The sequence below is a fragment of the Mesocricetus auratus genome, unplaced genomic scaffold, assembly GCF_017639785.1.
Source record: "Mesocricetus auratus isolate SY011 unplaced genomic scaffold, BCM_Maur_2.0 Super-Scaffold_100013, whole genome shotgun sequence".
Taxonomy (NCBI): Eukaryota; Metazoa; Chordata; class Mammalia; order Rodentia; family Cricetidae; genus Mesocricetus; species Mesocricetus auratus.
The window spans coordinates 919,436-933,703 of NW_024429196.1; positions in this window are offsets into that span (position 1 = coordinate 919,436).

Sequence of the window (14,268 nt, forward strand, 5' to 3'; positions counted from 1 at the left end):
GTTTCCCATGGACTATATATCCAAAATGCCAGGGCCAAAAATAAGAAGTACAATTTTGAGTTGTTGGTTAGGGTTGTCTAAGAGATGGCCCAAACATTATAGGTTATTGTTGTTGCCCTTGGCTGCCACACAGAGATGGAAGGTAAATTTCCATTGCTGAAGACGACATATACTTCAGACACAGGGCCTGACCTGGATCTGACCTAAATGTTTCATCTCTGGATGAGATTAGCCCTCATAGTACCAAAGGGCACTTTACAAGCTTCCAGGGAAAGAAGCAACCAATAGTCCTACCCAGCTATCATGCCTATGGATCTATAACTTTAAAGGTACAATAGCGGCATGCACACCTTGGATGTCATCAACAGCTCTCTAATTGGACTTAAGGCTGGCTCAACAACAGGGAAATCATACCTGTCTAAACTAGAGAAGCCATAAATATTGAAGGAAAACTTATAACTGCCACTCCACTAAACCAGCATAATCACTAACTATATTCTATTTATCCTTACACTCACAGATAAGTGTAGCTCTCATCCCTCATCAAGGAAACTTCTCTTTGCAACAGACATAGACCACTACAGAAAACCACAACTGCTCTAAAAATGCAGAGAATGAGAAATCGTGTGGTTCCCAGTCCCAATGTATACATTTACAACACAATCCCTGCACCTGAGGCTCAGGGATTATTCTGGAAGAGGAGACAGAAAGATGCTAAGAGACAGAGGGACAGGAAATACACAGTGAGATTGTGTCTCCAAGAAACATCAGAGAATTTACACCCATGAAGTGTCATCAGTATGGCAGCCTAAATAAGACCTGATCAATGATGACACCAATAGAAATTCTAACATGGAAGGGGAAAGTTCAGGAGGCTAACCCTAGGCAAAGACAAAGAACTGCAGTCAACTAAGGAATGCTGAGCAGGGGAGTCTTCCCTGAGGAAGACCATCCCCACTTAGTTATCAGTATCAAGTGGTCAGTCCTGAAACCATATAATGATATACAAATAATTAACATTATATTAACTGTGAAAGTTGCATGTACATTTAGGAATATATACATGAAGAATATATATGTGTGTATATATATATGTATATGCTCTTATAACAATTAAAGAAAAGGAGGCCATGAATTCTAGAGAGAAATGAGAGTACATGGAGGGATTGGACAGAGGAAAGGGAAGAGACAAATCATGTAATTATATTACAATTAAAAATATATATATTAGTAAAGATTAGATTATAATTGAAAATGACCCATATAAAAAGAAGAGTGGATACAGAGCAGGAAATGGGTGATTCTCTGCATTGGCTTTGTCGTCTTCAGCCTTCCTTTACCTCTCACCCTCTCACAACTGCAATGCATCCATCCCTCTTTGATTCAAACCCCCAAACCACAGACCATCTGCTCAATTCCCAGTCTCAACTCCCAGAGAACCCTGAGCATCTTAATTGCCTGAGTGTTTACATTTCCCATTCTCAACAATCCCAATCTGTGAGCAAATATTTCTCTACTTTCCTAAATATGAAAATACACCCAGAGACATGATGTCTAGACACACACTAGGAAATGGCAGAGTTGAGGTATCAGCAGGGACCATGTACTTCATTAATGGATGACTTTCCAATTCCTCTGAATGACTCTCAGTGCATGTGCCATTATGGACACTCACTTTTTTAGCTTCCAGCTCAAATTTCTTTCCTTTCTATTCAGATATATCCCTTACAATATTCATATTTGTCATTTCTCCTCCAATTATGACTATATAAATATACACAGACATAGGCTACATTGGTAGGTTGAATCAGTTTGTCATTGCAAAGCCATCATGGGGCTGGGGGTATAACTCAGCTATAGAATGGGTGTTTAGCATGCTCAAGTCTGTGAGGTCCATGCCAGCATCCTGGAAAAAACAAATTTAAAAAACCTCTCAAATTGGTTTCCAAACACATTCTAAATTTAGCATTTTTATTCTGGCATTACTGTATCTCTGTCTCGATTTCTGCTTTATACAATGAACATCTACAATGTACATAAGCATCTCCACACTTACCAAAACAGAAATAAAATAAGTTTAAAATGATTTTGTATAATGCAATTTTGACATAAAATTTTTTTAAAAAAGCTCTGCCTTCTCTCGGGAATACAGTTATCACTAAAACATAAAATAATCATGCATTTAAAAATTCCCTGATGATTACTGATGTTGACATCTACATGCCTCCCTTGGAAAAAATCACTCTTCCATGCTATTGCCCATTTTGAACTCCAATTGTTTTCCTGGTTACCTTTTACTGGTTGCTTCTCTTGGCCAGAGCAGCCTTTTCAGCTTGGCATAGTCTCAAGTGCCTGCTGAACTTGCAAAACAAGAAGGACAGTCCTAAAGACTTCCTGCTTCATGGAAGAGTCTGCCAGACATTCTGCAAGACACAGAAAAAGGACTCACAAACTGCCAATGCAGACAGTTTAAAATTTCCCGCTTTGCTGAGAAGTCTGCCAGACACCCTGTGGCCTATGGGCTGAAGATGGATTCCCCAACATTACTACAGAGCAACTTCAGGTGACTGTCCAGGTAGCAAGATGTCTCTGTCAATTCTAGTGTTTATATATTATATATATTATAATATGTACATTATAATGGCGCCCACCGTTGGTTGCATGAATTTCCATGTAGAATAACAAAAGCTTAAAAGGGATGTTTACAAACAAAAGAACAGAGACAAGCACTGCTTCTTGGTAGCAGTATTTTCTCTGGTGGGCCCTGTTTTGCTAGAGACAAGCAGAGACTTACATGACTCCCTTGTTGCTTGTGCTTCTGCTCTCATAAAAGAAATAATCAAGGTAATGACTTGAATTTTCATAGCACCTCTTAGGAATCTCATAGCAGCAGGTCGTGTGTTATTTCTTTGATTAATTTTGAGTTAATGGAGGGAGGGCAATTGATGTAGGGGTCCAGTTTTATTCTTTTGTTGTGCACATTCATCTCTGTCAACACCATGGCATCTTGAAATTGTTGTCAAAGACCAATTGATTCTGTGGGCTCCTTTCTAGGTCCTCTGTTTTATTGCTTCAGTCTGTGTAACTGTCCTTATGTTGGTACTGTGATTAACATAGGTCTGGAAGGGGTTGGTGTTGTGAAGTCAGGACATGGGATGCCTCCAGCACTTTAACTCTGTTCTTCATTGTTTGTTGTTTCAAGAATTGGGGTCTTTTGTTGACATATATATATATATATATATATATATATATATATATGGAAATGGAGGAAGGAGAAAGAGAAACAGAGAGATATATCAATTATATTCAGGATATTGTGTGGTTAAATATGGACTGATATTTCTTTTCTTTCAAAGATGTAATTGGAAGTCTAGAAGGATTGGGTTGGTAGAGATGTCTTAGCAGCCAAAGTCTGCCCATCCTTGAACATGAAATATTCTTTTTGTTTTGCCTGTAATTTATTTTAATGATGTTTTGTAGTTTTCCACCTATAAGTTGCTTTCCTCTTTAACATTTTCCCTCAGTATCATATGCTTTAGCAAAATTTTAATCAATTTCAAAGTTAGTATACAAAGTTTCATTGTAGCATTTTGTGCCAATGTCATTATTCTTTGTTCCTATTCATCCCCTTCCCCATAGTCCTTCCCCATTTCCCTTGCTGCCCTCTTTGCTGGTCTCTTTCATTCTCTTAATAGTCTTCCCACTGCTCTCATGTCATATGAATGTCATTATCCTCTCTTTTTCCACCCACCACCACTTAACACACATAATTGTAAACACAGTGTGTGTGTGTGTGTGTACGAGAGAGAGAGAGAGAGAGAGAGAGAGAGAGAAACAAGTCTAGATTGTAAATGAGAAAAATATGATATTTGTCGTTCTGAGTCTGACTTATTTCATATAACATACAGATCCCCAATTCCACCCATTTTCCAGCAAATGTCATGATTTCATTTTTACTTAAGCTGAAAAAATCCCAGTGCTATTGTGAACAGTGCTTCAACAGCATGGGCATGTATGTGTGTCTCTATAGTAAGGTGATTTAAGAGTGCCTCAGTAGTATAGCTGGTTCATATACTAATTCTATTTTAGGTTACCTAAAATCACATTTAATATTTTCTCTGTGTATGCATGTGCTTGTGGTTAGCGTGTCTGATGATGTCAGAGGATCACTTGTGAGAGTCAGTTCTTTGTTCCACCAAGTGGATCCTGGAGATTGAACTCAGCTTCTCCAGGTTGGCAGCAAGTGTCTTTTTCCACTGGACAGTATCACTGGCCCCTATTCTTATTTTTATGGAACTTACCCATTAACTTCCATAGTGGCTTAACCAGTTACAAGGGTTTATCTTCCCCTACACCTTCAACAGCATTTATTGTTATTTGATTTCTTGATGGTAGCCCTTCTGACAATGGAATTTCAAAAAGATGTTTCAATTTACCTTCGACTAAGAGCTAATGATAGTGAGCCCAATGTTTCATATTTGCTGACCATTTGTACTTCTTAGAGATTTTTATTCCACTTATTAGCACACCAATTGAATGGATGGTTTATGGGGCTGGTGTTTAACTTTCATAATCCCTTATGTATTCTAACTATTAGTGACAACCTATCTGATGTGTGGTTGGCAGGGGCGTCTTCTGCATCCTGTGAGTTGTATTTTCACACTGGTGATGGCATTGTTTGAGAGCAGAAGCTTCTGAGTCTCCTGTAATCCCATCTGTCAACCAAAGGGATTCTGCATTGCTAGAGCCCTGCTCAGAAAGTTTGTGCCGAAACCTTAATCTTCAAGTCTTCAGCTCTATGTCTTCCTCTAGCAATTTCAGGTCTTACATTAAGGCCTTTGATCCATTTTTATTTGATTTTTGTCCAAGGAGAGAGACATGGGATACTTTCCCTCCTCTGTTATATATGTAGCTATCCAATTTTCTCACCACTGTTCAAGAGGCCATCATATATTCTTATTTTGTTCTTGCTACTTGCAGAGATTTTTCTTTTTCATTTTGGTATGTATATGGTAATAGGGATGGAACCCAGGACCTTGAACATAATAGGAAAGGGCTGTAACACCATGTTTCATCTGCAGCCCAGGAGTGGGTTTCAGTGTGTCATTTTCATGTGTGTAAATCATGTACCTGATCATTATCACCCCACCCCCACACTTTGCTCACTCCTGGTCTGTCCCAGTTTCCCACTGGATTTCTTGTTCTACAATAGTTATGAGATTTTCCCCTTAACTTACTTTCCAGATTGCTACGGTGTATACAGTTGGTTAATTTCACATGGTTTTCTTTTTCTTCTCTTTTCTCAGTCTTGAAGTCCTAACCCTATTGCTTCAGCAAAGCTAGGCAAGTGTGGCACTTCTGAGTTACAGGCTCTCCTCCTGAGCAGAGCACACTGGCAAGGGCATGATACCTAAGCTTTGCCTTTGTTCTTAGCATCCTTTAGCTGGTGCCCCTTCCAGATACTGCTTCTTGGCTGAAAGTTCTAAGCACTAGACACATGTTTTAGTCAACTCTCTTCATCCCCAGGGATATGTAGGATCTGGGAGTTTTCTCTTGATCATACCATGCTAAGCCAGGAGAGAGTTAGTGCCGCACTCTCCCACTAGGCTTCCATGAAGCTGGCCTGTAGTCATGTATCTTAATTGACTTCTAGATTTCTCAGGAAGAATTGACCCTATCACTGTAGAATCAGTGTCCCTCTGGGTAAGGAGAGACTTCATAGTCCATCATCTTGCTGGTATCTAAACACCTTTGTGTTTTTTCACTTGCATTTCTCTAATTGCTAAATGGAAGCCCTTTTCCTATGATACCTATCTGCATGTGTATAAGCATATTTGTGTGTCTGTGCATACATATATGCATATGGGATTCTGGTGATTGATCTCACTGCTAAGCACATCCTCAATCCCCGAACTAAAAGTCCAGGTCTTGGAACTGACGGTGAAGTTCAGACTGACTTTGAACTTTCAGTAATACTGACACTCCTGCCTCTGTCTCCTGAGTGCTAAGATTATACGGATGAGCCACCAGACTCACTCAGACATCTGTAAGAGTTTTGTTTGTTTTTCTTTATTTTTCTCTCATACAATGTATCTCGACCACAACCTCCTCTTTGTCCCCACCTCCCAGCATCCTCCATCTTTCCTTTACCCCATATCCACTGCTGTTCTGTTTCCCTTCAGGAAAGAGCATGCCACCCAGTGATATCAACTGAACATGGAATAACAAGATGAAATAAGAGTAGGTATATCATATCAAGGTAGAACAAGGGGAAAAGATCCCATGAGCAAGCAAAAGAGTCAGAGACACCCTACATTCACTATTAGGAGTTAAAAACAATCAAACAAAATAAGTCAAACCAAGCTAAATGACCACAGCATGTATGCAGAGAGCCTACCATAGATCCATGCAGGCTCCGTGGCTATTGTTTTATCCTCTGTGATTCCCTATAGGATCTACATAGTTGATTCTGTAAGCCATGTTTTCCTGGTGTCTTCAATTCCTCTGACTCCTACCCATCAATCATCCTCCCCATCTTCTGTGGGGTTTCCTGAGCTCTGCCTAATGTTTGGATATGGGTCTCTGTATCTGTTCCCATCAGCTGCTGGAGGAAGCAGCCTCTCTGATGATGATTTGGCTAGGTACCTTCTATAAGTATAGCAGGAATTATTTCTTTTATTTCTTTTATGTCAGTTGTGTTTGGTTCTACTCTAGGTCTCTGAGCCATCCTGATTCTGGGTCCAGGCCACCAGGCAGTGTCTGGTGTGGGCTCTCTCTATTTGGATGGTCCTCAAGTTGGACTAGCCATTGGTTGGCCACTCCCACAAGTTCTGAGCCACCTACTCCAGCACATCTTGCAGGCAGGGCAGGCTGTGGGTCGAAGGTTTTATGGCTGGGCTGGCATCCCAGTCCCACCACTGAAAGTCTGGCCTAGCTGCAGAAGATGGCAAGTTCAGACTCCATATCCTCCACTACTAGGAGTCTCTGCTAGGGTCACCTTCATAGGTTCCAGGAAGTTTCTACTGCACTAGGTTTCCACATCACCCCCTAAATGCCCACCCATTCCATTCGTCTCTTCCCATAGTCTTTCCCACTGTCCCTCTCTCCTCCACCTGATACCGCTGTTCCCATTCCCACTTTTCCCTTGTCCACCAACAAAATATCAGTTGATATTTCCCTTTCTCAGGGGGATCCGTGTGTCCTGCCTAGACTTCTCCTCTTTATATATCTTCTCTGGTTCTGTGGATTATAGTGTGATAATCCCTTACTTAACAGCTAATATCCATTATGAGTGAGCACATATTATTTTTGTCATTCTGGGCCTGGGTTGCCTTGCTCAGGATGATATTTTTCTAGATACATCCATTTGCCTATAAATTTCATAATGTCATTTTTCCTAACAGCTGAGTAATACTACATTATGTAAATATACCACATTTTCTTTATCCATTCCTTGGTTGTGGGACATCTAGGTTGTTTCTAGTCTCTGGATATTATGAATAAAGCCACTATGAACATAGTTGAGCAAATGTCCTTATGGTAAGCTTGGGCATCTTTTGGATGGATATATGACTAAGAGTGATATAGCTGGATCTTGAGGTAGATCAATTCCCAATTTTCTAAGGAATTGCCATATTGATTTACACTGTGGCTGTATGAGTTTTCCAAAAGCAATCTGAAGATTCAATGCAATCCCATCAAAATTCCAACACAATTCTTTACAGACCTTAAAAAAAATACTCAATTTCATGTGGGAAAACAAAACTCCCAGAGTAGCCAAAACAATCCTGAACAATAAAAAACTTCTGGAAGTATCACCATCCTTGATTTCAAGCTGTACTAAAGATCCACAGTAATAAAAACCACATAATATTGGCATAAAAAGACAGGTTGATCAATGAAATCTAGCTGAAGACCCAGACTTGAATCCACACACCTATGATCACTTGATTTTTTTAAAAAGAAGCCAGAAATAAACAATAGAAAAAAGAAAGCATCTTCAACAGATGGTATTTATCTAACTGAATGTCTTCATGTAGAATGCAAATAAATCCGTATTTGTTACCCTGCACAAAACTCAACTCCAAGTGGATCAAAGACCTCAACATCAGACCAGACATACTAAACCTGATAGAAGAGAAAGTAGGGAACAGCCTTGAACACATTGGCTAAAAATAACACCCACAGTGCAGACACTAAGATTAATAATTAATAAATTGGACCTCATGAAACCAAAAAGCTTCTGTAAGGTAAAGGACACCATCAATAGGACAAAATGGCAGCCTACAGAATGGGAAACAATATGCACTAATTCTACATCTAGTAGAGGGCCAATGGCAAAATATATAAAGAACTCAAGAATCAGCAAATCAGGCAATCCAATTAAAAACTAGGGTACAGATCTAAACAGAGAATTCTCTTAAGAGGAATCTCAAATGGGCCAGAAACACTTAATGAAATGTTCAGCATCCTTAGCCATCAGGTAAATGCAACTAAAAACTTTGAGATTCCATCTTATACCTGCCAGAATGGCTAAGATCAATAACACAAGTGACAACTCATACTATCAAGTATGTGGAGCAAAGGGAACACACCTCTATTTGTTCCTTTATGAGACAGCAATTCACTGTGCATGGCCTCACTATTTAGGGAGAAATGGGAGTTTTGGTGGATTTAGAGTACTAGTTTTGTAAGATAAAAGAGATCTTGAGATTGGTTGATCAACAATGTGACACTTTCTGAGCTAAAACTTAAATATAGTTAAGATTGTAAAACATAATTTCACATGAATTTTATCACAATTTTAAAACTTAAAAAAAGTCACTCTGACTCCTACTTGGAGAATTACACAGACAAGGAAAAGGAGGGCTGGAGAAATTATCCAGCAAGTGTCTTAGTTAGGGCTACCATTGCTGTGAGGAAACATCATGGCCAAAGAAAGTTGGGAAGGAAAAGGTTTATTCGGCTTACACTTCAACATCACAGTTCATTATCAAAAGAAGTCAGAATAGGAACTCAATCAGGGCAGGAACCTGGAGGCAGGAGTTGATACAGAAGCCATGGAGGAGTGTCGCTTACTGACTTGTTTCATTTGGCCTGCTCAGCCTGCTTTCTTATAGGGATGAGATGGCACCATTCTGCTCAGGGATGGCACCATTCAAAATGAGCTACCACCCCAATCAATCACTAAGAAAAATTCCTACCCTATTTTATGGAGGTGTTTCCTTAATTGAGCTTCCCTTCTCTCTGATGACTTTAGCTCCTATCAGGTTGACATAAAACTAGCCAACATCACAAGTAAGAGTGTTTGTGAACACATGTGAAGACCTGAATTCAAATTCTCAGTCCCTAAGTAAAAACAAGAACAGGCATGCCTGTGATCACAGAATTGTGGGCATGAAGGCAGGAGGACTGTTGTGACTTGTGGGCTATTAGTGCCATATTCACTAGTGTAGTTCCAAAGACTCGACCTGACTGGGGTAGCAAGGGAACAAGTAAAAGACAAATACACAGACACAGAAAAACATGGGATTATGCGGACTGGGTTCTCTGATATAGAAACCACAGCATTCCAAAAGCTCAGCATGTTCACTACATATAACTAAACAGGGAGGCAGGGGCATTGCATACATCTGAACAAGGAGGTGGGGTTATTAAATACAGCTGAACAAGGAGCCAAGGTCTATGGCTGGATCAAGGGGACAGGTTTCAGCTAATCTCAGAATCAGTCTCTGCTGGGGAGCAGTCTCCAGGCCTTGAATATATTGGGGGGTCTATGATGGAAATTCTGCATATCCTGTCAGCATTTGCACTTGGACACCTGGGGAAGATTTGTCATCCCTCTGAGTTTCACTCTGGGAAGGCTTTTCCACTTGTATAGGGGCTGAGGCATTGAAGTCTTTGACACGCTTGTGCTTGTGTCAACGGTGCACATTCCCACTACTCTCTCTACATCTCATACAGTAGCCTGGCTCCAGATTGATAGAAAGACCCTGTTTCAACAGAATAAGATGGAGGAGAATGATACAGCAGATAGCTGACACCCACTCACCCAGGCATATATATCAGATGTGTACATATACATAGTAATCAAATTATATATATATAGCACAGAAACAGGGTTGCCCCAGAAGGCCATCACAGTACTCTGGGTGAGATGACAGTGACTTTGACTGATGTGACAGAGCAAGTTTGTTGCCCACCTTCAAGTACAGCAAAGACTCACTGGGGCTGGATATTGAGGAAGAAGGAAGGAAGGACCTGTGATCTTGACCTGAGCAATGGAGTGACTGAGCATGAGATTCAGTGGCATGAAGAACTAGACGAGGAGTCAGCTGCCAGATGGCAGGTTGATTACACTGGCCGGCTTCCAGGGGAGGTGGGGAGTGCTTTGTTTCTTTTGGAGCAGCCTCTTATTCCCGTTTAGATCTGGTTGCTTTAGCTGCCATCACCCTGCTGCTGGCAGTCTCTCTGTGGACTCACTAAATGGCTTATCTACCACCATGGTCTGCCAAGCAATATTCCTTCAGACCAAAACACTCAGTTTATGGAGAAAGTATAAATCAATGGGCTAACATTGATGAGAGTCCTTGATCTTACCAGCACAGGCAGATATCCTGGGAGAAGAGAGGATTGATCATTGACAGCAAAGTCCATCTCTAGCTGTAGAGACCTTTACAGCCATGTAGGAAGTGTGTTCTCTGACTGTGTTGCAGTTTCTCTCCTTGCCAAGGGATGGAAGAAGTGGTAGATGGAGAGTGCCTCAAAACTGTGCTGGATGACCTACTCTAAATCATTTGTCTCCTTACCCAAAATTCTACTGGGGGATATTAGTGCACAGAAGAGCCACCTTTCACCTGGAGACAGTCATCCAATGCCTGACCAGGATATCCTGTTAACCAAGCCCACTGAACAACGAGACACACTGGATTCCACTGAGGAGAGACAGCACACGTAATGTTTGTTTCCTAGTTATCATGGCGCTCCACAACTTGGAGCCTACATTTTTAGGCATCTTCCGTGTAGGTTTAGACGTCTCCCAGGAGCTGGTGTCTGTGATGTCCACAGCTCATGCCCCCTGCTCCTGCGCCCTTTTCTCCACTCCTCTCTGATACCTGCTGCTCACAGGGCTGCTTGAAGAGTGTGCTCAGCTCCTCTGGAACAAGATTGCCAGTGTCTCTGCCAGTAGCTCTTTACCACAATAATGTGATGGTTCCAGAGAGGTGCTGGCATCTACCCCCACAGTGTCACCTGGGCTCAAAGTGGCAGTACATATTCCCTGGGTCTCTCGGCATCTCTCCAAAAGGCACACACTTCCCTTCTTCCCTTTGCTTCTTGCCCCCAAACAACAATCAAACAGTAACACAGAGTTTTGCAGGAGTTCACAGTTTGTTCATTGGCATGAAGCTTTGCCGTCTCTCTCAAGGTTCCTCAATTCTTGGGGGTGATGATTAGAGAAACCAAGGCACAGGGCTCATTTTTCCTGATGCTGATATGCCATGCCAGGTTGCCTTTTCCCCCCTGATACTGTGCTCTGCCTCCTCCTCATCATCATCATCTTCCTCCGGACCCTGGCTGTCTGTCTAGAGAGGGCAGGTTGAATCTACAAGCTTGTTGTTTGCATCTGGTTTGCAGAAATCCCCTGCCCCCACTTAGTGACAGCCTACTACCATACATACCATCTCTCATTTTCACCAGGAAGTTCTTTCTGAAAATCTTAGAGGTGTCTCCTGAAAAAAGAAAAACAAAACAAATTCAGGAGGACTGGATTCACCCTTGGGCCACAGACACCAGCTCTTCCTCCAAAGCACAATTTAGCAAAGGGCAAAGAAAGCCAGACAGGAGAATCCTGGGCCCCTCTACCTGGTGGTCAAGGATGCACAGCTTTCCCCGTCTAGAGTGAGGCACTGTTCATTCAGGAGATTGCAGAAGAGATTTTTAAATCCTTTCCTTCTCTTTCATGTCTTCCTTTTGGTGACTCTCCTGTACATATCCCAAATGACAGTGTTTTTTTCAAATGTAGCCTTGCCATGACTAACTATTGTTTCCACAGCCACATGAATTTCTGAGACATTTACCTCATCCCTGGCACCCATTCTCTCATGTCCTAAGGAGACATACTATACCTGCCACAAATGCCACTCTGTGGTTTGTCATTGGTCTGTAGGACTAATCCTCTCATCTTTTAATTACTATAAAATGGAACAAAAGGGGTCATTGAGGTGACTCAGCAGGGGAAGCTACAGAAACCAGTTCTGAGGTCCCTGGGTTCTAGCCATGTAACCCACAAAATGCAGGAAGAGAATGGACTCTTGAAAATTGTGCTCTTACCTCCACAAGGGGGGTGTATGGAGGTGTAGGAGAGGGGGGAGAAAGAGGTGAGAGAGAGAGAGAGAGAGAGCACAGGAATCAGTTCTCTCCATCCACTATGTGGGTCCCCAAGAACTAACTCAGGTTGTCAGACTTGGCAAAAGCTATCTTTCCCCACTGAGACATCTCAACACACTAGTATTTGGAGTTTCAAACATTTGGAGTCTTTAGTATCAAACACTTGGCATTGAAACAGTCACAGCATTAACTTTGTGCTGTAAACTCTAAATTAGGAAAACCAGGCCGTAATAGTAAAAAGCTAGGTTGTCCAAACCAAAGTGCAATAGAGATTATCAAGGCTGGAAGAGAAGAGTTAGAGAGGAAGAAAACTAGATTCTGTGGCACATGGTTCATTGTCTGAACCAGAATACTCAGAGAGTGAAAATAAGAAGCACATAATTATGATGGGACCACTGGCTCCAGAAAGATCAGCTCAAATATAGAGTGGTCCTAAATAATGTCCCCTTCCACAGTTCTAGACCAAGTAGAGCTGAGGATTTGGTCTGCCTGGAGCATATGAGAGCATTGATCCTTCTAGGCCGGTCTAAAGGTCAGGCTGAAAATTTTCCCTGGTTCTCCAACCATCTCAGGGCAGGAATGTATCTGCAATGTTTGATTACACTGTGGGGGCACAGGGACCCTGAAAAAATGTCCTATACACACCAACCTGTCAAGGAAGCAAGGCCAAATGTTTTCTCTGCCTTCAAGGGGGTCAGTCAGTGGTAGCTGAGGCAGAGCCAAGCCTGGCAAAGCTATGCAGAAGAGCTGTGCACAGGCCAACAAGGACCAGATGGGAGAGCACAGGCCTTGTAGGGGCTTATAAGAGTAGATAACTACAAAAGAGGACCAAACTCACCCTCATTTCAACCCCTATCAGCACCCCTTTGTTTTCTACCTCAAGCAATCAGAACTCAGGGGGGCAGAGAGACCCTTCTTTACCTCAGCAACATGCAAAATTCACTGAAACCTCCTAAGTTTATATTTCTCTCAGCTACAAGCATTTTGGGCATTGAAAAGAAATTAACTGTTTCACCAAGCAGTGATACATCTCAAGTATCTGCCTAGATTTTCAAGTTCTAGAAGTGGACCACTCTTGATTTTTTAAACAAAAAAATGTCTTCTTTAAAAATATTGCCTTCAGTGGCTGGATAGTAGTGATGCACGCCTTTAATCCCAGCACTTGGGAGGCAGAGGCAGGTGAATCTCTGAGTTTGAGGTCAGTGTGGTCTACAAGAGCTAGTTCCAGGACAGGCTCCAAAGCTACGCAGAGAATCTCAAAAATTTTCCTTCAGTGCTGGGGAGATCTGCCATACAAAAAGGACTGGAGTTCAGATACCCAGAAGCTATGGAAAAGCCAAGCAAGTATGGCAGACACTTGGAATCCCAGCACCCAGGAGGCAGAGACAGGACATCCCCAGGGCAAGCAGGCTATCTAGACTATCTAGGACTGGTCAGCTCTGGGTTCAAAGAGAGACCCTGGCTCGGTAAGTAAAGTGGAAAGTGATCAACTGTGAGCCTACACACACACACACACACACGAACATGCATACATACATGCAGGTATATCATATACACAGAGTAAAACAAAAAGGGGCCTGTGTTCCAGTGCCTGGGGATTGCCTGGGAACTGCACAGAGCTTCCAATCCCAGTGGGAGCCAAACACCCCAGACTCCAAGTCTTCTCTCCCACCAATGAAACCAGGAAACCAGCAGATCCAGCAAAAGGTCCAGGGGACCAGGTAGGAGGCTAAGCACCCCAGATTCCTGGTCTTCTTCTCCACCCACGGGACCAGAAGGAGGACAAGGAATAGAAGATCTACCAGATCATTGGACTTGCTAGCACCCACCAAAGGGAACTCTGGTCCCCTTACCACCAGACCAGTTAGGGGGTCTTTCTGC